Genomic DNA, 24,527 nt, shown 5'->3' with positions numbered 1-24,527 from the left:
ACACAACTGGGCAGCTTGTGTTGCTTGCCTTCCTAGGTACATGGTGTGGTTTTGGTTTGGTTTTTGTTTGGGGGGCTACTGAATGGTGCTTGGAGTCAGGCTTATTGATTAGGGTTCACTTCTGGCAGTTCTTGGGATCTGAGAGGGTCCCAGCAATACTCAAAGAACCATGTGGTGCTATGGGTCAAATTCAGGACTCCTTCCTGCATGCAGGCATGCAGTACAGCATTCTTTAGCTATGTCCCCAGCCCATGCCTATTTCTTAAAATCTTTAGCACAACTCTTCATAGACAGTATCTCAGTAGGTAGAGAGAGCCAACTATGTTGGATGAAAAAAAATGGAATTGTTTTGACAAAATCCATATAATTTCTTCCTTCTAATTATTTTTTTTCTTTTGGGCAAAAGTCATATGATTCACATCTGATTTTTATTCATCTGACCGCTCTTTGAAAAAATCATTCTAACCTCAAGTTCAGATCAAGTTCTTCACTCACTGTTCCCTGTAATACTCAGGAATATCCTGATAGAAAAGAATGGATAGTCCCAAAGCATTGCTCTTTTATGACTAATCATTAATCTGCATTGCATTATTTTAATTAAATAGCAAAAGATTATGTCAAGTTATTTTCCAGGTCTCTTTATGGCTGTCAGTGGTTACTGAAATATTTGTAATATTTATCACCCGGCCGATGCTGAAGTCAGGGATAGCTTTCAGAAGCTCCCTTCTTTTCTTTTCTCTTGAATAACCTTGGGCATACAGCAATACATAAAATGTTGACAAGAATATTCTCTGAATTTATTTCAGTGCTTCTTTTGCTCTTCAATCCAAGCTATTGATAACACATGACAAAATACTTTATCAATTTGGAGGATGGTTCTATCAGCTTCCCTCCCCTTTTTTGGTAGTTGAGAATCCAGTACCGTTTTGCTACTTGGCCTGGTATAATAATGATGTATTTACACAAGTCACTGGCCAGTTGAGAAATTTTGACAACAAAGATTATTTTGAAGATAAATCAAATATATGATCTGTGTGCAAAAGGTAATACTGTGCTTTGACATTGCTTCGGCTGCCAGGGCTCTGCTCAGGGTGGGAAGGGAAACTCAACCCACCTCCACCGAGGAGTCCCGGTGAAGACAGCCAGATGTGAGGGTAAGAGACTCTGATGAGTTCGGACGAGCCTCATGCATGAAGGAACCGGCAGAGGAACTCAGGTGTGTGGGACCTGGGGCTGAGATCTCCAAGCCTGCTCAGATTGGGACTAGGCTCTTCTGTCCAGATCCCCCATTTTCCAGTAGCTAGGCGGTCACACACAGAAACTGTCACCCTGCCCCTCCTCCTCAGCTCCCCCCCACTGCGACAGCCCCCCCCTCCACCACCTGTAATCCTATCAAAGGCCAACATTCAGAGACTATAAAATCCAGCTCATCTTATAGCCTTGTTCTCCCTCTTGGAAAACCTGGCAAGCTACTGAGAGTTTCCTGTCCACATAGGAGAGCCTGGCAATCTCACTGTGGCATATCCAAATGCCAAAACCAGTAACAATGATGGGTCTCATTCTTCTAACCCTGAAGGAGCCTCCAATACAGCACCGTTGGGAAGGACAAGTAAAGAGAGGTTTCTAAAATCTCAGGGCTAAGCAAATGGAGATGTTACTGAGACTGCTCAAGAAAATCGATGATCAATGGGATGGTGATGATGATGATGAGAGTTAGATATAAATCAATGTCTAATGAACCCTTTGTGCTAATTTGACGCAATTTATGAGCTGTATGTGTGACCCCTACATGCTATGCTTGAGCAACTTACTTTTAATTCTGTGCAGCCACAGTAAGCAAGACAGAAATCTTCTTCCTAATCTCCTGCTGTAATGAAGGCATAAGTTAGATACATAAGTAGAAATGAATATATAGACAGAAAATAAATAAATAAATAAATAAATAAATAAATAAATAAATAAACAAAGCAGAGCTCTCCTTCAACACCTGAAAAGTTTGCTCGGGTTTTTTCACCTACTCCACCAGCTCACCTTCAGGGATCCTGAACCCTGAGTATTGTATGACTGAAACCCAATCATGAACGGATTTGTAAATGTGTATCTCACAGTGGTACAATTAAATATATATTATATATACTATACTTCAAATATAATTTATCTTTCTGAAAAACATATTTCATATTTTAATAAAACTTCTATACAGAGATATAGTCTGTATATCTCTGACTATACAGGTGACCAGTATTCTGTTGATTTTATTTTTCATTCACAAAAAAGATTATTCAATTGATGTTTTTTCTGAAATTTGCTAGCTATTCTTACCTTCAATTTTTATTGTCTAGTGTACACAAGAATTTCTCTATAGGCAAAAAAGAAAATAACAATAAATTGATCAATTAATTAATTAGTAAATAATCCTAATAAATAAATTAATTACTAGATATAAATTTAGGTAGTGATTTCTTTTATAAACAGGGCCTGCTTTGGACCAGCTATGGACCTGTTATGAGATAGGCTTTTATGGTGGTCCAGAAAACAGAGATAATGGTGGAGGGAAGGTGACAGTGGCGGTGGGATTGGTATTGGAATATGTGTCTGTAACAATTTATCATAAATGACTTTGTAAACCTTGATGTTCAAAAAAAGTGGGAGGAAAAGGAAAAAAAAACACCAACATGAAATAATAAAAAATTAAGTAGATAAAATCTTGTAAATAAATGACAAGCTGCAAAATCAAATATATCTGTGTCATGGAAAGGAATTGTGCATTAATCTAGATAAGGAAAATCTTACCTCTTTGTACTGATAACTTTTAAAATCTCACCTCTTTGTACTGATGACTTTTAGGATAATTAATTTTGAGATTTTTATTTTGTGGGCAGTGTTCAGGCTTCTTTTGATCTCTGTGCTTGAAAATCACTCTTGAAAGGGAGTGGGAATCCTAAGTGGTGCCAGCGACTGACAGAAGGACAGCAGTGAAAGACAAAGGCCTGATCACCGTACTATGTTCTAGAACATTATTTTTTAAATTTTATCTAGAAATATCAACATGAGGAGAATCATTGTGAGTCATCCTCATAGAGGCTAAATATGGCTCAGTAAATTCCTTCAGTTCTACCTTGGTGTCAATGAAGAATGTGACTTCTAAGTGATTTGCTAATTTACACTAAATAAAATTTATCTCATTATTTTTTCATTACTTATTTAAAGTAGTAAAGAAGTAATTACAGTCACTGATATACAAAAATTCATTTAGATTGATAGATTTTTTTTACTGTCATAGGTAGATGCACTATACTAATGCACATCAATATTTTATCCCTGGAAGCAATATTTAATAATTATGAACTTAAAGTGCAATACTAAGATATACTTCTATTAGTAGATCATATCTCTTGGGAAGAATGATTTTCAGATATATACACCAGTAAATCACTGTGAACATAAAAGTAATCTTCACTAAATAATATTAAATATATTTCATGCAAAATTATGTCTCACAGGTCATGATAAATAATTGAAGTCATATTTTAAATTAAATAATATAACATTTTATTATTAAAATGCAAAAATATTTATTTTTCTATAAGGAACATGTTATATATATTACACAAAATATATTTTAGACATATTTTGTTATAGTCATATCACATATTAAACAAATTATATTTACATTAAAATAATGTAAATATTAGTACAATATTTTAAATTAAAAGTTTACAGGTCATTAATCTTAAAAGTGAAATAAAAGTTTATTTTCTCTATCATGAAAATAGACATTTTGTTGTTGTTTAGTGGGGGGAGGGGAACCGGGACACACCCAGTGGTGTCTGTGGTTTAGTTCTGTCTTTGTGCTTAAGGATCACACTTGGTGGGGCTCTTGGGATTATTTAGGGTACCAGGTATCATCTTCCATAAGCAAGATAACTGCCATGTCTGCTGTACTATTGTTCTGATACAAGAACCGCTCTAAAGATGAGGAGTGCTCTTAACATATGCATCTTATGTTTTGCAACATTTTCTGTTAGTGATAATAGAAGTTCCTTCCAAGTGTTATTTCTGGAAACATAATTAAAACAGTAATACCAACAAACGTGGAGAAATGCAATTAGTCATTAAAAGTGCTATCAGATCCCAGCCTGCTCCTCTGACCCTGAGCACCCCAGCCTTTCCTCCCCTCCGGACTGCCGGCCTAGTGGCCGGATCGCCACCCCCAACCCCTCAAGCAACAGTTCGGTAGTGGGAAAGGGCTGTGGATTAATCATCAGGGGCTGTGGCCTAGACAAAAGAGTAACATACTAGCTATTCATAAACAGTAGGACTATAAAACACAAGACTTCATATAAGGATTAAAGGAACATCTGAGTAGGAGGCCATGTCCTAGAAGTGGAAAATAAAAAGGCAATCGCCATTGACCGAGACCATCCAGAATACTTTTTTGCAACAAGAGGGAATAGGGATACTGATCTTCAGGTCCCTCTTCCATACCACCACAGTAACATGAAGAAACAGCACAAATCCCCAACACAAGCAGAGGATGATGAAAGGAGTCCAGAAACCTCATAGGCATTTCCTGCAAACTTCAGCTCTCTGATAAAGAATTCAGAGTTCAAATCCTCAAGATGTTCAATGAACTCAATACAAAGATTGGCAACTTAAATGAGGACCTGACACTAACAGTAAAACAGACAGCCAACTAAATACGAGAAGAAATGAGAGCAGAAATAAAAAAGCCTACAAAAAAGAAATGAAGGATTCGCTAGATGAAATCAAAAACTCTCTGGCTGGCCTCAACAAAAGAATGACTGCAGCGGAAGACAGAATCAGTATGCTTGAAGATGAGCTGTAGAAGCCTACAGGCAACAGCAAACATTGGGAAGAGACCTCAAAATAGCTCTAGGGTGATTCAGAGTCCTAGGGGATGATCTCAAGAGGAATAACATTAGAATGATCAGAGTAACAGAAGGACAGGGAACCAACCCCAATGAAAAAGCCACAGTCAAACAAATCATTGGTGAAAACTTCCCAGAGCTGGACACTGCGGGTGTCCAGATTCAAGGCACCCTTCATAGATCCTAACAGAAAAACCCCAAGACATATCATAGTTACAATGATGGACGTCATCCATAGAGACACAATACTGCAGGCAGCAAGGTCGAAGAAGGAAATGACATAGAAAGGAACACCACTTAGATTCACAGCAGACCTATCAGAGGAAACCCTCCAAGCCCAAAGGCAGTGGTGGGATATAGTAAAAAAACTCAATGAAATGAACCCTTCACCAAGAATACTTTATCAGGCTAAACTCTCATTCAAACTTGAAGGAATGATACACTATTTTGGGGATAAACGAAAGCTCAGGAACTTCATTCACTCAAAACCAAACCTAAAAGAAGGACGGAATGAGCAATTGTAAGACAAGAAGAACCTCTACAAGTACAACAAACCCTTACAGAAAGATGGTACAAAATCCTATAACAATAATCTCTCTTAATGTCAATGGTCTAAATTCACCAATTAAGAGACACAGAGTGGCTAAATGGATTCACAGACTGAACTCAACATTTTGCTTCCTGCAAGAAACTCATCTGAATAACCAGAACAAACACAGACTCAAAGTCAAAGGATGGAAAACAATACTGCAAGCAAACAACTCTCTCAAAAAAGCTGGGCTGGCCTTACTAGTATCGGATAACAGATTTCAGGTTGAAAAAGATTAGAAAGGATAGGGAAGGCCATTTTTTATTCATCAAGGGATATGTACAGCAGGAAGAAATCATACTCATAAATGTGTACGCACCCAATAAGGGACCAGCCAAATTCCTACAACAACTGCTAGCAGACCTTAAGAAGGACATCTCGAGAAACACTATAGTAATTGGAGACTTCAACACTGCCCTATCACCCCTGGATAGATCAAGAATATTAAAACCCACCAAGGAAATACTGGCTTTGAAGGAAGAAATAGAAGAGATAGGGCTAATAGATCTACACAGGGCTTTATATCCCCCCAAAAAGGAATACACATTCTTTCCCAGTGCACATGGAACATTTTCCAGAATAGACCATGCGCTGGGCCACACAGCATACCTCAATAGAATCAACAAGATAGACATTGTAACAGCTATCTTTTAAGACCATGATGCACTGAAGATAGAAGTTAATCACACACAGACCCAGAAAAGCAAATCAAACACCTGGAAATTAAACAACTCGATGCTGAACAATGAGTGGGTCAGGAAGGAAATCAAGGATGAAATTAAAAGGTACCTGGAAACAAATGAGAATGAAGACACGAGCTACCAGAACCTGTGGGATGCAGCTAAAGCTGTGTTAAGGGGACAATTTATATTTCTGCAAGCATATCTCAGGAAGGAAGAAAGGGCCCACATAAATAACTTGACTTCTCAGCTTAAGGTCTTAGAAAAGCACCAACAAAAGGACCCAAACGAGGTAGAAGAAAAGAGTTAATAAAACTTAGGGCAGAAATCAACGACATGGAAAACCAAAAGACAATCTGAAAGATCAATGAAACCAAGAGCTGGTTCTTCAAAGTAAACAAGATTGATAAAACATTAGCAAGACCCACAAAGAAAGAGAGAGAGAGAGAGAACCCTTATAAACAGAATCAGAATTGAAAAGTGGGACATCACAGCAGAAACCAAAGAAATTCAAAAGATTATCAGAGACTACTTTGAAATGCTGTATGCCACTAAACAAGAGAACCTAGAAGAAATGGATAAATTCTTGGATTTGATCACATCAATAGATGCAGAGATAGCATTTTACAATATCCAGCACCCATTTATGATGAAAATTCGTGCCAAAATGAGTATAGAAGAGACTTTTCCCAATATAGTCAGAGCCATCTACTACAAGCCTACAGCAAGGCAACATCACCCTCAATGGGGAAAAACTAAGAGCCTTCCCTCTGAGATCAGATTGAGACATGGATGCCTACTCTCTCCTCTCCTGTTCAATATAGTACTGGAAGTACTTGCAATAGCGGTTAGGCAAGAAAAAGGTATTAAGGGCATTCAGGTTGGAAAGGAAAAAATCAAACTCTCACTATTTGCAGACGATATGATACTATATATAGAGAACACTGAAACCTCTACCAAGAAAAACGTAGAAACAAATGACTTGTATAATAAAGTTGCAGGCTATAAAATCAACACCCAAATGTCCATGGATTTCTTATACGCAAATAATGAGAGAGAAGAAAGTGACTTAATAAAAGCAATCCCGTTCACAATTGTGTTTCAAATGATCAAATACCTCGGAATCAACTTAACTAAGGAGGCAAAGGACTTGTATAATGAAAACTACAAAATGCTACTTCAGGAAATAAAAGAAGACATGAGGAAATGGAAGGATATTCCTTGCTCATGGATTGGAAGAATTAATATTATTAAAATGGCAATACTCCCCAAAGCATTGTACAAATTCAATGCGATCCCTATAAAGATACCCTTGACAATCTTCAAGAAATGGAGCAAGCGCTCCTGAAATTCATATGGAACAATAAGCCCCCATGAATAGCTAACTCAATTCTTGGGAAAAAGATAATGGGGGGAATCAACCTACCCAACTTCAAACTCTACTACAAAGCAGTAGTAATTAAAACAGCATGGTTGGGGCTGGAGCGATAGCACAGTGGGGAGGGTGTTTGCCTTGCACACGGCCGACCCGGGCTCGATTCCCAGCATCCCATATGATCCCCTGAGCACCGCCAGGGGTGATTCCTGAGTGCAGATCCAGGAGTAACCTCTGTGCATTGCTGGGTGTTACCCAAAAAGAAAAAAAATACGCATGGTACTGGAACAAAGGCAGAGCTGCAGACCAATGGAACAGAGTTGAATATTCTGACACACCTCCCCAAATATATGATCACCTAATCTTTGATAAGGGAGCAAGAAATATGAAGTGGAGCAAGGAAAGCATGTTTAGCAAATTGTGCTGGCAAAACTGGACAGCTATATGCAAAAAAAATGGAGTCAGATCTCCACCTATCACCAAGTACAAAGGTCACATCAAAATGAATTAAAGACCTCAATATCAGACCACAATCCATAAGGTACACTGAAGACAAGGTTCGCAAAACCTTCACAACATTGTAGCCAACGGTCAAAGCTGAAACGCCACTGGCCAAGCAAGTGAAAACAGAGATAAATAAATGGGACTACCTTAAACTAAGAAGCTTCTGCACCTCAAAAGATACAGTGACCAAAGTAAAAGACAGCCTATAGAATGGGAAAGGTATTTACCCAATACCCATCTGATAAGGGGTTGATATCAAGGAGAGTCCCTTGCCCGCACGCCTGGCTGTCTTCCTTGGGGCCCCTCGGAGGGGATGGGCTCCAGCTTCCCTCCCCACACGGAGCAGAGCTCTCAGCGGCCGGGGACCACCCGAACCTAGCTACAGCCATGCTGGAGGCCCCTCTCCACATGTTCGGACAGGCCTCATGCATGAAGGTACCGGCAGAGGAACCCAGGTGTGTGTAATCCCATCAACGGCCAACATCTAGAGAGAGACTTAAAAGCAAGCTCTCAGAATCACGTGAGGCCTCAAGCAGTCATGCGATATCTTTAGCTTACTTCTCCCTTTGGGAGAAACTTGCAGTCTTCTGAGAGTTTCCTGCCTACATGGGACAGCCTTGCAAGCTCCCTATGGTGTATTTATATGCAAAATCCAGTAACAAGCTGGATCTCATTTAAGACCCTTAAGAGCCCCCAGTGCAACATCATTCGGAGGGCCAAGTCCAGATGGACTTCTAAGATCTGAGGGAAAGGACGAAATGAGATGTTACTGGGTCCGCCCGAGAAATCTGTGATTAATGGGCTATCATGATCATGATCATGATCAAGGATATACAGGGCACTGGTTGAACTCCACAAGAAGAAAACTGCTGACCGAATCAAAAAATGGGGTGATGAAATGAACAGAAACTTTCCCAAATAAGAAATCTGAATGGCTGAGAGGCACGTGAGAAAATTCGTGACATCACTAATCATCAGGGAGATGCAGATTAAATAACAATGAGATACCATTTCACACCACAGAGACTCGCCCACATCCAAAAAACCAAAAGCAACCAGTGTGAGCCCAGATATGGGGAGAAAGGGACTCTTCACTGCTGGTGGGAATGTCGACTTGTTCAGCCCTTTTGGAAAACTATATGGACGATTCTCAAAAAATTAGAAATCGAGCTCCCGTTTTACCCAGCAATACCACTCCTGGGAATATATCCCGGAGAGGCAAAAAGGTATAGTAGGAATGACATTTGCATTTCTATGTTCATTGCAGCACTGTTTACAATAGCCACAATCTGGAAAAAAATGGAGTGCTCAAAAACAGATGACTGGTTAAAGAAACTTTGGTATATCTACACAATGAAATACTATTCAGTTGTTAGAAAACATGAAGTCATGAAATTTGCATATAAGTGGATCAACATGGAAAGTATCATGTTGAGTGAAATGAGTCAGAAAGAAAGATACAGACATAGAAAGATTGCACTCATACGTGGAATATAAAGTAGCAGAGAGGAACTAGCTAGCAATGATGCAATTTCTCACAGAAATTCTCTGGACTTAGTTACTAAAATACTAAAATACAGAAATCCCAAAATCTCCCGGCTGCTATTGTGGCCACACAATCTTATATCTCTTCATTCTCAGCAATGGAAAACAAATTATCAAGTGCTTCCTTTCTAGCAGGTACGACTCTGGTGGGGAAAACTCCAAACAATAATAGTGAATTTTTGTTTGAGTATAATCAAAATAAATAGAGAAAGTAAAGTGAAATTTATCAGCTATACAGGCGGGGTGGGGGGCTGGGTGGTGGGTGTGTGGGGGAGGTTTACTGTGGTTCTTGGTGGTGGAATATGTGCACTGGTGAAGGGATAGTTGTTCGAGCATTATGTAACTGCGACTTAAGCCTGAAAGCTTTGTAACTTTCCACATAGTGTTTCAATTAAAAAAAAAAGTTCTATCAATGTATTACTCCTGGGAAATTACTCTAAATTCTCCAATCATTTGCTTTTTGGCAAAATTGATATATTAATGCAATTTTCATGGAATATGTATAGGAAAGCATAAAAATATCTACCTAGAGTGTTTACAGTTATGTCCCAATGTCAAGAAAATACAGAATATTTGAAAATTATTATGACAAAGATAAAAATTATGGTGTCAATTTCCACAGTGAAATACAAATTAATATTGGCCAAGCATCCATAGTGAAGACATAAAACAGATTTTATTTGAGAAAAGGATAAAGAAGTAAACTACCTAGTCAATTATAATTAAATGTGAACCTCAAAATCAAGTCTCTTCCTCTAAGATATATTTCTCTGATTCATTGAACTTTTTTTACTTTAATCTTAAAGTAAAAAAAAAAGTAGGTGAAAGAAATTAAGGAAGCCATATTAAGGTGTAATTTTCCAGTTTCATCTAAAATTTTATTTTATTGTTTTTATTGAAAAGTAATTAAATACATTTTGAGTTACTTGAAAACTAATTCATACTCTGATATATTTTTGGAAGCACAATTTTCAGATGTACATATCCTTGCAAATTATATTTTTATATATAAACATGTATTTACTGTTATGATGATTTTTTTGCTATTTCCATGTTACTATTTAAAAAAAACTGACCACACCCAGCTTTGTTCAGATCCCTGGCTCCAAGCTCAGGGTTCACTTTTGATAGAGCTCAGTGGACCATATGGGGTGCCAGGGATCAAACCCAGGTGGGTCATATGCAAAGTAAACAGGTTTACCCGCTTGACTATCTCTCCATCACTGATTCTTTTCTTTCTTCCTTTTTCAAATTTCTAATTGACTGTTTTGTCTGAGTAATTTGAAAGAAAACATTTGTGACATATTTCTGTTTGTTATGAGATAAATCAGGAATTTTCCTTTAGGATGGAAGTGTGGGGAGACGAATGTTGGTGATAAGGCAAAGCATCCTGTTCTTATGACTTAACACCCACCTTTTATATATATATATATATATATATATATATATATATATATATATATATAACCAGACTTTTTTTGCTTTGCTTTTTAGACACACCTGGCATATTCAGGAGTTACTCCTTGCTCTGCCCTCAGAAATCATTCCTGCAGGCTCTAGGGTCTACATACCGGGTCTCCAGACACTGGAGAATGTACCCTGGGTTTGCAGTGTGCAAGACAAACAGGCAGCCCTTTCACTACGCCTTAAGCCCTCCATAAATGATCTGGTTGGACTATATTAAAAAAGAAAAAGAATAAAGATTTCTGAAGACACCATACAGAAACTTTTCAATAGTGAGAAAAATGATATTTTTGACTAGATAAACTAAAGAATCACAGAAAAATTATTGTCAAGACCAATATTTCTCAACTGGAGTGCATATGTGTGCAAAAAAAAAAAAAAAAAAAAGGGCGAGGGGGCCGAGCGGGGCACCACACCTCAGGCACAGGGCACAGGGCAGCGGTGCTCTATCTCTCTCGCCGCCCACATTCGGTAGTCTCCAGCTGCTTCCCTCACCCCGGGGGAGGTTGATGGCGATGACGAGGCAGGCGAAGGAAGGAACGAGGGCCAGGCTGGTTGGTCTCAGTTGCAGTTTATTCCATTCCCAACTCCATTCTCCTCTGATTCTCCTCCTGCTTCTTTCTCCCCCATTCTACTTCATTCTCCTTCTCCTTTGGATCTGGATCTCCATCTAGCTTCTCCAGATCTGGCCCTGGGACTGGCCGGCCCCCAGCCCACTCTCACAGCCTAGTTAAATCTCCCAGAATGTGGGGTTGGGGTTTACACATAGGTGTGGTCACAATCAATAAGGGTAAAGTTCTTTCCCTCAGGGGATGCTTCTTCTAGGACAGATTCTCTTTCAGCAGGACACCCACCCAAGAGCGGAATCCCATGGGTGTGTAACTAACATATAAGTAATCATAATATTAATCATTTTGTATGGACATAGCAAGAGATGCATTAAGCTTATAGAATTGCTTTCCTGGGGTCATCTCAATCTCAGACTACAGTGCTCAGGCCAGATTAGTCTTCCCTATTCCTAGCAGGGTCCTAGTCTCATCATTGCTTTTGGATCATGACATGACATGTCCATGACCAAGCTCTTAACTTATAGTTAAGCATTAGGCACTTTGGCCAGGCCTATCTTGATGCCAGGGTAACACATAACTCACTGCTTGCCCTGGGTCCGTCCCGTCCCTCGTCAGGACACTGCTTTTGGGGGTGCTAGGAAGTAAGGGCAGCTGAGGCTTAAGTCGAGAAAGCAGATGCCTGAGAGTGAATAATATTTGAAGCCAATTAAATCCCATGTTACCAAAGCATATTAACAACTGTCTTTCTTTGTCCATACAAAAAGGACATTGCTTTAAAGTAAATTATTCAAAAGAGACAAGGAGAGAAGAAAGGCAGTATTAACTTACAATACAAGTTCAGTGTCCTAGAAAGATCTGACCTTACAAATTAACAGAGTCTGATTAGGGGACAAGCTGATTAACTGGATCGGGAAGAGAGTATAGAGAAGTGGTTACAGATAGACAAAGGAATGGGAGTGACTCAGGAGTACTTTGATGGGTGTGACCCGATAAATATAAGCTCCTTATGGCAAGAGAAACAGGACATACCAATGTTGTCTTAAAATGTTTAGAGATTATTACCAGATAAACCTAAACTCTCTATGGCAAGGGAGAAAGAACAAACCAATGATATCCTACACATGTGGATTCCTGTTTTATTTTAAGGATATTCCAAGAAGGCTGAAGGTGAAAAATCACATAAATCACAGGTAATGCACAACTAGGATGGAGGCAACACAAAGGGAGGTGTTACAGTCACTGGTTTACATGTATAAACTATTCTAATTGCAATGAGGAAAAATAAACTAATGGGAGATAACATTAACTGAAAGAATTGCTATTGTCATAAACAAAACAATCTCATTGTGGCACCATTTTGCCTTATTTCTGATAACAGCATATCTTAAACTCTGTAGCAACGTCGTCCCATTGTTCATAGATTTGCTCGAGTGAGCACCAATAATGTCTCCATTGTGAGACTTGTTACTGTTTTGGGCATATTGAATATGCCACGGGATGCTTGTCAGGTTCTGCTGTGTGGGTGGGATACTCATGGTAACTTGCTACAGCACATATAAATTATTTTTGCATTTATAAATAAAGCATTTTTAAGGTAAAGTTATACTATTTACTATTATGGAATGGAGAAAGTAAGGATTAAAATACATCTGGTGTTTGTTTTTTGAGCAACAGGCACAGGTAGGAGATATTTGAAGACTTATAAATGGCATTTATGAGCATGAAACTAGTTACGGAAGAATTCAGGAAAGAAAAAATGAAATACATCACTGAAATTCTAAACAGCTTTAGAGAAGTAGCAGATGGGAGGAGTTCATGCAGCTATTTATTTACTAAGAAAAAATTATTCATTGACTACATTGCCTGCACAATAAATAGATAGGTACCCAGTATGTAGTTCCAAACAATGTAAACAAAATGCTATAACACTACAATTTTGGTGAAAGAGTAATAGTAAAATCTATTTATAGATAAGAGATGCTAAGAAGACAATAAAGTTAATGAAGAAAAATATTAAGAGTGTAGAAAGTTAAGCTGGAGAGACAATGTAGTGTGTTAGGATTGCATGTGTCTGAACAGTTTAATCCCTGAGCACTTCAGGGTGTGAACCACCCCCAAACAAACATATAAGCAATGTGTATTGTGAAAAAAATCTTGAATACTTAAAAAAATTAATTTATTTTTATTGTTTGATTTACAGTTCTATTAATAATGGTTTCTCATGGACATCATTCTAACACCACACCCATTACCAGAGGACCCTTCTGACTTGAATACTTTAAAAGCATCCAGTTGACAAAATTTAAAGAAAAATAGATGTGGAAAATGGTAAAACATGGGGCTAAAATTCATGTGATGGCTCCATGCTCAGCATCACATCACCCCAATACACAGGAACTGCCAAGAGAGACCCTGATGGTGCTCAAACACTGCCAAGAGTAGTCCACACAACAAATTAGTTTCTGGTTTTGAAATTCTTAGCAAATTCTCTGTGTGTTTATTTCTAGGAATATTAATCTGTTTGCTGACAAATATTTAGATATGAATGACGGGATATGAATTCTGAAGGTGAGCAAGATTGAAAGGAGTCAAATTATTGAATAAATTAACATAATTAATTAAAATTTATATGATTTCTAGTAGGAAGTAGCGCAGTTCGAGAGACCATATATTTTAATTAATCCTAGTGGAATCCACTATAAGCAGATTGCTATATCATTAATGAAGTGTAAATAGTTGGAGTCTGAGAAATCCATTTCAAGTGAGTTATTTTTGAATCAGTCCAGTGATTTATTCCGGAATTATTCTTAGGCAGTATTAATAACATTTTAAAAATTGCAAGGAGTTTTCAAGTAAAAACTTACATATATTTATAAATAAAGAGCTTATATACCATATTATATACAGTGAAATGAAAGCAATTATTTGATTGGCTGAAGATTAAATAAAATTTGCATTATTAGAAATCAATAAAAGTCAAAGTGAAGTTAATGTTTGGTAGTTGATACTACATTTGATCTTAGCCAAAAGGCTGAGAAGCAATGTGTTCGATAGTTAAAACTGTCATATATTTCTTTGTCAGAATGGATCTAAAAAAAAAGAGTTGCAGAAGTTTGAAAAAGATGGATATTCAATTTATTTATTTCACTGGTGATGATTAAAGAAAGACAAATATATTTACAAAAAAATTATCCACGAGATTGTTTCTTAATATCATAAAATAATTTGTTACATATTTCGAATATTGAAATTAATGTTTCTACTCTCATTATTTTTTAATAATGTAGGAGTACTGCTATTTATTCAGCCTTTGATTAAGCTGATTGAATTGGGCATTAACTCCACTCTACACTCATTCTTATAAAAAGCTGATGGCTACATGTTAATTTCTTCAGGAATATCAGCACAGATGACATTAGTGATTGACATTTTAGTGCTTACTTTGCCAAATTTAATTTTTTGAAGAGTTTTCATTGTTTTTGGAAATCACACATTTCTTGTGCTATTTTTGTATTTATTCTTCTTTTCTAGTCATTCCTTACTCTACAACTTAGGTATATTTTATTCCTTCCTGCCAAAGAGTGGGTATTGCTTGGACCAGCACATTCATTAGGTTTGTCTTTACATACATATCTTACCCAGTTTGGCTGATCAAATAACCATTTACACACAAATATTATTCAACCTAACCCCAGGGGTATCTTGTAATTCTAACTATACATAAAAGATGAAACCTTTATATTTAACCCTGTCATTCACCTAACACATTAACTAAGTCAGAAAATTAGGAATCTTTCAGCAAATTTTCCTTTCTTTGCACGCTCTATATTTCTTCAAGCAATAACTAGATCTCTAAGCCGCATTATCTTCCCTCCCAGTGTGTCTGTTCACTACAAGTGCACAACCCTACTCTATTGCTTTTGTTGGCCTGAATCACTCTAAGTATCTAAGTTCACCTCCCTATCTTTATTATTTTCCCCTTCAGTAGCCTCCACTTGGAAAAAAAGTACAATCTTATAAAAGTAAAAATTTGCTAGCATTCCCCTTTACTTAAGTAGGCAAAAAACATTTTTCCACATTTGGAATAAAATCCTGAACCAGTGTGATACAAGTTTATGTTATTGCCTTTGCATACCTATCCAGAATTATGTCTCCTGGAACATCTCCTTAACTTTCTCTTTCATTCAACTTCGGGTATCTTTGTCTCATGGGCAAAGATCTCTGTGAAATTCTAATAGAATTAGGTTCTTAAAATTTGACTACACACAAGTCTATAGTTAACCATTTATTGACATTAAGAATGATAAAATAGTTATTTTTCTTCAGTGAAGAATTACTTTCCTGAGATGTGTGGGTCTGCATTTTATTCTGTGCTATGTTTCCACAGATGAAAAGGCTCTGCCACTAAAAGGGGCTCCTGTTTGTTGATCTATAAATATTTGTTAAACGAATGAAATTTTATAATGTTATATAGAGAAAGTAAATTTAATCTAAAACATTACACTTTTATGTCATGCTTATAAAATTGAATAAGCAAAAAGGAACTAGAACCAGATGCCCAAATAATGATATAATCACATTGTTATAACATTAATTTGTGTAAATCTATTTGAATAATAGATAAAATAAAGGAAATATTGATCTGTTTGAATGATCAAATTGGTTCCTTTTTAAAATTGTGTTTATTTAAAATTGTTTTTAAATTAGAATGAGAAAAAATAGCTTGACTAGAGCAGTATAATCTTTCAGAAAAAAAATGATACTGCATCTTTGTGAATTATTTTTTTCCTCTGGGCAGAAGTGGAGAAATAGAAGTTTAAATTGTAGCTTATCAGTTGAATTTTTTTATTAAATTTAAAATTTCATAACAGCACGCAACTTATTTAATATTTTTCTTAATATTAATACATTTTCTGAAAATGGATATCTTATTAAATAAACCATAATATTGAAGATTGTGATCAGATGTATATTACTGTTTTATACAATACTTACACTAGTTTTTGTTGTTATCTTTCAGTATCTGGGTTGCAAACTCTAATGCCTAAAGGGAGAGAAAGAAAGAGAGGTGGGGGGAGACACAGAAAGAGACAGAGACAGAGACAGAGAGAGAGAGAGAGAGAGAGAGAGAGGGAGAGAGAGAAGGAGAGAAGGAGGGAAGGAGAAAGTGCCTGCTATAGGGGCAAGCTGGGGGAAGGGCAGGAGGGAAACTGGGGAACATGGGAACGTGGGTGGTGGGAAAGATGGTGAGAGATGGTTGTTGGAACATTGTATAACTAAAACCCAATCATGTACAACTTTATAACTGTGTATTTCACTGTGATTCAATTTAAAAATAAAAGAAAAAAATATTGAAAATCTTACTTTTCAACACAGGTTTGATCCCTAGAGCTCCATATGTTCTCCTGTGCATTGCTAGGACTCATCCCTGAGCACAGGTCCAGGAATAAGACCTGACCACTACTGAATGTAGTTTCAAAGTAAAAAAACAAATAGAGATTTAAATATAGATATAAAGATATGTGTGTATTGTTTTCTAGAAGTTTGACTAATAAATTCCCTTAATAGTTTTTCTCATCTGGAACACAATAATAATTTAATACTTTTTTCTCAACAACAAATATTTCTATACTGTATATTGCAATATACATCTGAGAAGTTGATTGAATCCAAAATGAAAGAATTTCTAAAGCATTTTACTCATAATGAAGATTTTAGTTGAATTTCATTAAGAAAATCTGTCTTGTATAGTCTTTCCTGCTTTAAATAATCATAAATATTCTTTCACTAGCTGTTAACATGTTTATAATTCATACATGCTTCTAAAAATTCAAGGAGTGTTTGATTATTGTCAAACATAAAGTGGGAATAATTTGTATACATACTCTATGCATGATTCCTGCTGGACATCGCGAGCTGTTTTGTAAGATTCGGACAGAATACCTGAGTCTGCGGGTGACCTGGCTGCGCAGATTGGAGGCAAGACGGTGCTGACGCCGCCAGAACCCCTTGCACTCTCCGAACCTGGCTCACCATCTCGCCTTAGACAGTAGGAATTACTGAGTTCAGAGCCAGGAGTAACCTTTTAATACTGTAAAATGTCCAAAAAAACCCAAAAATATTTATATTTATCAAGTATATGGGCAGAAACACTTAGTTTTATGGGTTATGCCTCTGAAATATGGGAGCTAATCAAAGTTGGAAATGGGATATAACTGATTTGATCATTTTTTTTGATCATTTATTCTTTTTTTTAAATTTTATTAGTGAATCACCGTGAGACAAAGTTACAGACTTACAGGTTTTCATGCATACGTTTCAGTCATACAATGATCGAGTACCCATCTCTCCACTAGTTCCCATTTTCTACCACCAATAGTCCCAGCATCCCTCCCACCATCCCCAACCTGTCCCCTTCACCCCACCCTGCCTCTGTGGCAGGGCATTCCCATTTGCTCACTATCTCTTTTGGGGTGTTGTGGTTTGCTACAGAAGTATTAAGTAGGCTTCATTATCGATCTATAGTCTATTTTCAGCCTGTATCTCCCATTCCTAGTGGGCCCGCCAAGCACCCTTTGCTTAGTGATCCCTTCTCTATCAGAGCTGCTTCTTCACCTAGTATGTGAGGTCAGCTTCCAAGCTGTGGAGTACTCCTCTTGGTACTCTACTATTCTTGGGTGTTAATCTCCAATTCTGTTACTTTATATTCCACAAATGAGTGCAATCTTTCTGTGTCTGTCCCTCTCTTTCTGACTCATTTCACTTAACATGATACTTTGGTACATCTACACAATGGAATACTATGCAGCTGTTAGAAAAGATGAAGTCATGAAATTTGCATATAGGTGGATGGATCAACATGGAAAGTATCATGGTAAGTGATTTGATCATTTTAAGGGACACATACCAGAATTACTAGCTTTTCAATATGTATGTGGCTTTTTTTCTTAAGAAAGAACAAAATATTTATGTGAAGCATTTGAGCTCTGGGTCGATTGCTTGCCTTGAACAAGGACACCCAGGATTCAATTGGTGGCAGTCCAGATGGTCTCCTCACCCTGGTATCCTCCAGGAGTTATCCCTCAGACAGGAGTAAGTCTTAAACATGAGGCTATTCCTACAAAAGAATTCTGTACTGATTAATCTTTGCAATTTCTTTCCATTTTTTTTTAACCCTGCATGCAACGGGTAAGTTTTCTCATTCCTTCTGTGTCTATGTCAATCGAATAACACATCAGCTGTTCTCCTGCTTCAACTCTCCAATAATAAATATTAAAAAATCAACCCCATGGATATTAAACAAGCACAGGGAGTAAGGCATTTGCCTTGCATGCAGCCTACCCGGGTTCAATTCCTCTGTCCCTCTCAGAGAGCCCAGCAAGCTACTGAGAGAATCCTGCCCACATGGCAGGGTCTATCAAGCTACCCATGGTGTATTTGGTATGCCAAAAACAGTAACAAGTCTCACAATGGAGACGTTACTGGTGCCCACTCGAGCAAATCTATGAGCAAGGGGATGACAGTGACAGTTGACAGAAAATAATGAAATTCATTAGAGAAAGACAGAAAACAATGAGTACCACTCTATAAATTTAAGCAGAGATTTTTTAAAAACATCTACCCTTATTTATAGTGTCTATTATAAATCTGTGTAACTAATAGGAGATATGAATTCAAAGTTAATGAAGAAGACAAGAATAATATTTCTTTTAACTATTTGGGCCCGGAGAGACAGTACAGCAAGGTAGGGTGTTTGCCTTCCATGTGGCTGACTCTGGTTTAACCTCGGGCATCTCAAAGAATCCCCTGAACCTGCCCAGGAGTGATTCCTAAGTGCTGAGCCAGGAGTAATCCCTGAGAATTGCTAAGACCCAAAAAGCAAACAAACAAAAATAATAAAATAAAAATTTTACACCTTTGAGTTCTAATAAATTAGATTTCTTTTATGTTTACTTTGTAATAATAATAATGTTTAACTACTTAATTAATAGACCTGAATAATTTATTCTCTGATATCTCAATTTGATTAGTGAATAGATTAAAAGCTGTTATCAATGTGAAAAATTTGAAAATAAAAGTGAGATCCCAACACATAGTGTAAATATATAATTAACTTGGTAATTCAACAAATAAAATAATCTTTCAGATTGTTATCTTCTAATTCTTTATTTCCAGGCTAACTATTGTATTTGAATAAAAGTTTTACATATGAGTCTCTATATGACACAGCAAACTTAAAACTCATTATAAAATCCAAAGTTAGATCATTGTCTAGCCCACAAACCTTGAAAAATGCATCCAGCTATCAATGATGCATCAAGCTAGCAATGATGCAACTTCTGGCTGAAATTTCTCTGGACTTAGTTACTAAAATAGTGAAATACAGAAATTCAAAACCCCACAGCTGCTATTTTGGTCACATGACCTCATAACTCTTCATTCTCAGCAATGGAAAACAAATTATCAAATGCTTCTTTTCCAGCAGGTTCGACTTTGGCAGGGGGCGGCTCAAAACAATAATAGTGAGTTTTTGCTTGAAATATTGAATGTAATCAAAGTAAAGAGAAAGTAAACTGAAATTTATCAGCTACACAGGCAGGGTGGGGGTCTGGGGGGCTGGGGGTGGGGAGGAGGTTTACTGTGGTTCTTGGTGGTAGAATATGTGCACTGGTGAAAGGATGAGTGTTTGAGCATTGTATAACTGAGACTTAAGCTTGAAAGCTTTGTAGCTTTTCACATGGCACATGGTGATTCGATTAAAAAAAAAATGCATCCAGAATTATAAGAAAGCTGAGTCCCTGTTCATGAGTCTCCAGTATCTGCTAGTTTGACCCAGTTGGGAGAATTAACTCTTCTTAGGGTCATTTTTCCCCCTAATTTCTTTGTTTCACTGACAGTTTGTGGGCCCTTTACTGACCTATTTTAACTTTTTTCTCAACTTTGCCTATCCAGAAGCTAGAAACTAATTTTCCTTTTTTTGACATGCAGTTACCAGAAAAACTTTGACTCTAAGTAAACAAGTTAATAAGAGCAGTTAAAAACCTTCTGCTTAACAAAGGAGTCTAAGAAGAGAGCCTCACACTGCAGAGATGTCTCTGCCCTGGACCAGGCTGATCTCATCCGGGGAATGTCAGAGGGAAGGAATGTATTCCCCCACCTACCCCAAAGAACCCAGAAGCCATAAACCAGAACCCAATTGTCGCCATGCTCATGGCCGACTTTCACAGGCTCGACCTGAGGACCCCACACATGAGATTTGAAAAACCCAAGTGTTCGGGATATGTGACTGAAATCTCAAGAGCTCTGGAGTCAGGGATGGGCCCCTCCTCCCTTCTCCCTGAGCTTTCACTTCCTGGCAGCCCCACCCATGAACTGTCTCTGGGCGCCATTTAACTGCATTAACGGCCCTGATACAGAGACTCACAAATCGTGAGTGATAGTAACATGCTACAGAGATGCCTTCAGACTTCCCAATCACCATCCAGTTAAAAATATTTGACTACAGTTCTATGGGGCTGGAGTGATAGCATAGCGGGTAGGGCATTTGCCTTGCACGCGGCCGACCCGGGTTCAAATCCCAGCATCCCATATGGTCCCCTGAGCACTGCCAGGAGTAATTCCTGAGTGCAGAGCCAGGAGTAACCCCTGTGCATCGCCGGGTGTGACCCAAAAAACAACAAAAAAAATATATTTGACTACAGTTCAAGTACCGGACCACATGACATCTCATACCACTGATGTACCAAGAGCAGTACGACACATTTGATAGGGTGTAAGGTAGAAAAACCAATCATTATTAAAAAATATATGTGTGTCTATATATTATTTTTAATATAGAATAAAATATATTAAAAATATATTCTATATATGGGATACATAGAGTATATATACACACATTCACACACACACACATATATATACACACATATCACTGTATCACTATCATTCCTTTGTTCATCGACCTACTTGAGCAGGTGCCAGTAATGTCTCCATTTGTCCTAACCCTGAGATTTTAGTAGTCTTTCTTTACTTGTCTTTCCCAAAGATTGGAGGCTCTTTCGGTGTCAGGGGAATGAGACCTGTTATTATTACTGTTTTTGGCATATCAAATATGCCATGGGGAGCTTGCCAGGCTCTGCCGTGATATATACATATACTGTCACTGTCACTGTCATCCCGTTGCTCATCGATTTGTTCGAGCTGGCACCAGTAACATCTCTCATTGAGAGACTTACTGTTACTGTTTTTAGCATATCCAATATGCATGGGTAGCATGCCAGGCTCTGCTGCACGGGCTCAGTACTCTCGGTAGCTTGCCGGGCTCTCTGAGAGGGGCAGAGGAATCGAACTCGGGTCAGTGCGTGAAAGGCAAATGCCCAACCGCTGTGCTATCACTCTAGCACACAAGACTCAAACTCTAACAACATATTAATGATCTAATACAGGGGCTTAATGGCACTTAAATGAGATACAACAAATTTTCACACACTTTCCTCTAAGGAATGCTTTTTGGATCATTTTAATTCAATTATTCATAACAAGCAATACAAAATAAATTATTTAGAATCATCCTTTGGGGCAGCCTTGAGTGGAAAATTCAGAATAATGGTACTGAAAGGTGTAATGGTGGTGGGATTGGTGTTGAAATATTGAATATAATCAGTCAATTACTGTGAACAACTCTATAAAAATCACTGTCACTGTCATCCCGTTGCTCATCGATTTGTTCGAGCGGGCACCAGTAACGTCTCTCATTGTGAGACTTACTGTTACTGTGTTTGGCATATCCAATACACCACGGGTAGCTTGCCAGGCTCTGCTGCTTGGGCGCGATACTCTTGGTAGCTTGCCGGGATCTCTGAGAGGGGCGGAGGAATTGAACACGGGTTGGCCACGTGAAAGGCAAACACCCAACCGCTGTGCTATTGCTCCAGCCCCTATAAAAATAAATTTTTCAAAAAATAAGGGGAAATCTCAAGACAGTTTTTTTTTCTCTTTTGCTCATGTTAATCTCAAGAAAGCTGATTAGATGAAGAGACCATGATCCAATCTATCTTAAGAGTTATATTGCCTTTGTTATAGATGAAGATTTGGTATGAGAAATAGTAAGGAGATTCTTGAAGATAAATCAAAGGAAGTCCTTATGTTTTTATAAACACTGGAAATTAAAATATTTTGTTTCAAAGCATTACAGGTGCCTGATATTTTAGAAATTTAAAATATTTATTTTTCTGTTTGAATGGATATTCATGCTCCTCCCTTTTGCTCCTGGATTGAACTGTTAGAGTATCTGACACAAGATGCTTGTGAGCTAAAGTAATTTTGATAAATGAAGTCTGTTTTAGAATGAAATCACTTAGGTTATGTAACATACTACATCTAAAGTAATAAAAATTATGATTGGAGCAATAGTACAATGGTAAGGCATTTGCCTTGCCTGCAACTGATCCAGGTTCGATCCCCGGCATCCTATATGGTCTCCCCAGTACCGCCAGGAGTAATTCATGAATGCAGAGCCAGGAGGAACCCCTGAGCAGCACTGGGTGTGCCCATAAAAAGCAAAAAAATAATAAATAAGGTTATAAAAATTATACAGAAAATTTATAATGCTATTAATCTGAATTGACTCATGTTATCTAAATAGTGAAGGTAAATCATCTTACAAAAGTTTTGAATCATGTGAGACAAAATCGTGTCCTTATGCTGACAACATGCAGGGATATTTTTATGTAATATTGGACTAAGCTAAAACTTACTGAAAAAAATTAAACCCAGAGATATAAATCTCTAGACAAAAAAAACAGTTGAGCTTGCTGCTCAACTGTTCCAGGTAAGGCTAACCTTTGGCTGACACCACTGAGTGTACTCTGAAACACAAGGCAGAGCCCTGGATGGGTTACAGCAGCCTCCATACCCTATGTGTGCTACACACTAGGTACCCACAACAAAGTTCCTGATACACATGTCCACTTATACAGCAGGAGGACAGATGTTTCCAACAAATTTCATATTGCTCACAGTTATCCTTCCTGACAATTCCAGACAATTCCTGACAATTCCAGACAATTCCTGACAAAACCAGGCAAAGAAAAAAGAGAACAACCTCCATCTTGATCCCTCAGCATCTGGGGGTGGGTAGGTACAGTTGTAACTAAAAACTGATTCACCCCTAGCAGATAAAGACCAGTATAAAACCAACTAATAGGTAAAACATGCAGAAGCCCACCAACCCCAATGAGTGAAACAAAATCACCAAAGACATGAAAAATAGCAGTAAATCTTCAGTGTCTTTAGTGACACTCTGATGAGGATGTTCAATAAACTCAAAGAAACAATAGTACAGGTAGTCAACAAAGTACAAAAATGATGAGAATCAAAATGCAGAGACCACTACAATCAGAAATGACAGAAATGAAGACCATTGTCAGTGATATTAAAACATCAACAGAAGGACCAACAAGCAGAATAACAGAATTTAGCAAAATATGAGCTCCAAGATGAGAATAAAATGGCTAGGAAACAGCAGATGGTGGAAAATAGTCTGAAAAGAAATGAATACCATACCAGAGATCGATGGGGCAAGTTCAAAAGGAAAAGTAGAGAATAATATGAATCCCTGAATTACAGGAAAGCAAATGTAATAAAGAAACAATAATTATTGATATTTTATATAAGAAAATTGATGCAGACGGCATTTAGAAAATTTGTTAAAATTGGACTTTAGGAAATAAGGAATATAAGTCAATCTTCAAACTATCAGGGTTAATTTGTTTTGCAGATGATATTTCTTTTAACGGAGAGGTTATAGGAATAGCAGAAATTTAATTGTACAAATTTCTAAACATTTTCTATGCTGAAGCCATTTTTAAAAGGAGTATCTAATATCATTCAAAGCTTCTGAGTGAAACA

The 24,527-nt window shown here is 37.5% G+C and overlaps 1 protein-coding gene and 1 pseudogene across 1 annotated transcript in view; both read right to left on the bottom strand.

The window, feature by feature from the left end:
* BCHE (butyrylcholinesterase) overlaps positions 1–24,527 on the bottom strand; it is a 97,154-nt gene that overhangs the window by 41,595 nt on the left and 31,032 nt on the right. The gene's annotated exons all lie outside the window — the stretch shown is intronic.
* On the bottom strand, positions 14,579–14,661 carry LOC129402719 (U2 spliceosomal RNA; annotated as a pseudogene).

Source organism: Sorex araneus, chromosome 2 (genome assembly GCF_027595985.1).
Source record: "Sorex araneus isolate mSorAra2 chromosome 2, mSorAra2.pri, whole genome shotgun sequence".
Classification (NCBI taxonomy): Eukaryota; Metazoa; Chordata; class Mammalia; order Eulipotyphla; family Soricidae; genus Sorex; species Sorex araneus.
Note: the sequence above shows the minus strand (reverse complement) of the source record. Positions and strands in the feature narration are given on the sequence as shown.